Consider the following 2,516-nt stretch of genomic DNA (forward strand, 5'->3'; position numbering starts at 1 on the left):
TTGGTAGGAAAACTAGTGTAATTCCTTTTTATAGATGAAGAGGAAAGAAGATTAATGACTTCCAAAGTCCCACAGCCATTAACAGAGTTTGTACCTTGATCTAGTAAAGTTAAATTTGGTATTTTCCCCCCAAAAGGTTATTTTGAATAGGTCAGATAATAGTTTCATATCTGTTTAAGAATTTGAAATACTTGTATATTTTTAAGTGAAGAGATACTGTCAAAAAATATTAGTGTTATACAGTACATATTTGTTATTACCTACAGAGTTGTGTTTTTTTTTTTGGAAATGTCTTTGTGTTTTATTGGGATAAGAAGACAACATGAGATCTACCCTCTTATATTTTATTTCTAAAATTTTTTAATTGATTTTTAGAGAGGAAGAGAGAAGGAGAGAGAGAAACATTGAAGTGAGAGCAAAAGCATCATTGGCTGTCTCCTCCATGCCCCCTGCTGAAACCCAGGCATGTGCGGAGTTGAACTGGCAACCTTTTGGTGCACACTGGATGATACCCAACCAACCTAAGCCACACTGGCCAGGGCTACCCTCTTACATTTTCAAGTGCACAGTATGGTATTGTCACTATGTTGAGCAGCCGATCTCTGGAACTCATTCTTTTTTTTTTTTTTTTTTAAGGGGAAGAACATTTGTTTCATCACATAATGTTTTGTTGCATGCCCCCTTGAGGTGGCAGGAGACTGCCAGCCTGCTTCACTTTTTCTTGGGCTCCTTACAAGCCACTACCTACCTCTGTGCCACATTGAGGGGAGGGGAGTAACCATCTGCATAGGAAGTGTCTTCAAACAGGACCGAATAGTAATCCTGGGGCCGTTGTGGGGATGTGTGGATCAGGGCACGGTAGAAGCAGGTGGTCTGGGGATACAGGGTCAGCATGAGCTGCTCCTTCTGGAATAAGGTTTCCGGGTCCGGATGATGAGCCGCCGGCTCAGGATGTCTCTCTTTGCCTCTTCATCAATGTCATCGACCTCATATTTGTTGGTGGCATGGCTGTAACTGACCAGCTTGGCCAGGATCCACTGCTCATCCCCATCCATGGCCTTGACCTGGGCAGCCACCTTGTCTCCAGGTTAGGCCACGTAGTTCCCAGAGGACGGAATGGCCCCGCAGAGTGGGGGCGGCTTCTTACCAGGCTTCCTGATCCACAGCGGCAGGGTCATGGCTGACTGCTGCAGCAGGGTCATCAGCACCCCCGTGTGCATGGCCTTCCAAGGGGGCTCTGAGTCATTGTACAGGCCCGCGATCTTGGCCAACAGAGACTTGATTTCCGCACTCTTATCTAGGGCTTTCCAGAGGATGTTGCACTAGGCCACTGTATCGGCTTTTGTGGTTGTATAGAGGCCGCACAGCTTTGTCCGGTAATAGGGAGAGATCTTGTTCTCTGTGTGCATCTGCTAGTGGGTCTTCTGGATGTTCACTAAGTTGTGCTCACTCCGCCAACGCTCTTCCTGCGTTTGTTTGATCAGCTGATGGAGCTCTGTGAGAAGTTCTGCGATGCGGGAATAAGCTGACATGAGGGCCATGGTACATATGGTGCTGATCCAGGGGCGGGACAAGCACTTGCACGCTGGACATTGCGAGGGCGGGTGTAGGCACGTCCCGCTAATGCAGCGGTTCTCAACCTGTGGGTCACGACCCCTTTGGGGGTCGAACGACCCTTCCACAGGGGTCGCCTAAAACCATCGGAAAACACATATATAATTACATATTGTTTTTGTGATTAATCACTATGCTTTAATTATGTTCAATTTGTAACAATGAAAATATATCCTGCATATCAGATATTTACATTACAATTCATAACAGTAGCAAAATTACAGTTATGAAGTAGCAACGAAAATAACTTTAAGGTTAGGGGTCACCACAACATGGGGAACTGTATTAAAGGGTCGCGGCATTAGGAAGGTTGAGAACCACTGCGCTTTTCAAAATCTATAGATAACTTGCTTGTGTTTAGAGATTCAGGGCCCCTGGAGAACCATGCTTTTACCCTTTTAAGAGCTGAGTTGCAGTGCGGAGCTGGAACTCATTCTTCTGGCATAACTGAAATTGCACAGCAACTCTCCACTTCCTCTCCCCCAGTACCTGGCAACCACCATCTTACTCTCTGTTTCTATGAGTTTGACTATTTTAGATACTTCACGTAAGTGGATTCATGCAGTATTTGTTCATTTGTGTCTGGCGTATTTCACTAAGCATAATGTCCTCCAGGTTCACCCATGTTGTCCCATATGGCAGGATTTCCTTCTTTTTTAAGGATGGCTAATATTCAATTGAAAAAAAAATATATATATATATTTAAAGCATAATATGCAAATCGACTGAATGACTGAACAGTCGAACAGCAGAGCAACAGTCCAGAGGTCCACACTATGACATGCACTGGCGCCAGGCGGGCCAAGGCGGTGCGATTGGTCGAGGGCCCGCCATCACCCCACCATTGTCCTGTAGAGGGAGGTCCAGGCCATCGGCAGGGTGATCAATCGTGGGGGCTCGGT

General features: G+C 45.8%; 1 pseudogene; it reads right to left on the minus strand.

The window, feature by feature from the left end:
* Positions 1–711: 711 nt before the first annotated feature.
* Positions 712–1,548, minus strand: LOC102439856 (annotated as a pseudogene).
* Positions 1,549–2,516: the final 968 nt, after the last annotated feature.

The sequence above is a fragment of the Myotis lucifugus genome, unplaced genomic scaffold (assembly GCF_000147115.1).
Source record: "Myotis lucifugus unplaced genomic scaffold, Myoluc2.0 scaffold_54, whole genome shotgun sequence".
Lineage (NCBI taxonomy): Eukaryota > Metazoa > Chordata > Mammalia > Chiroptera > Vespertilionidae > Myotis > Myotis lucifugus.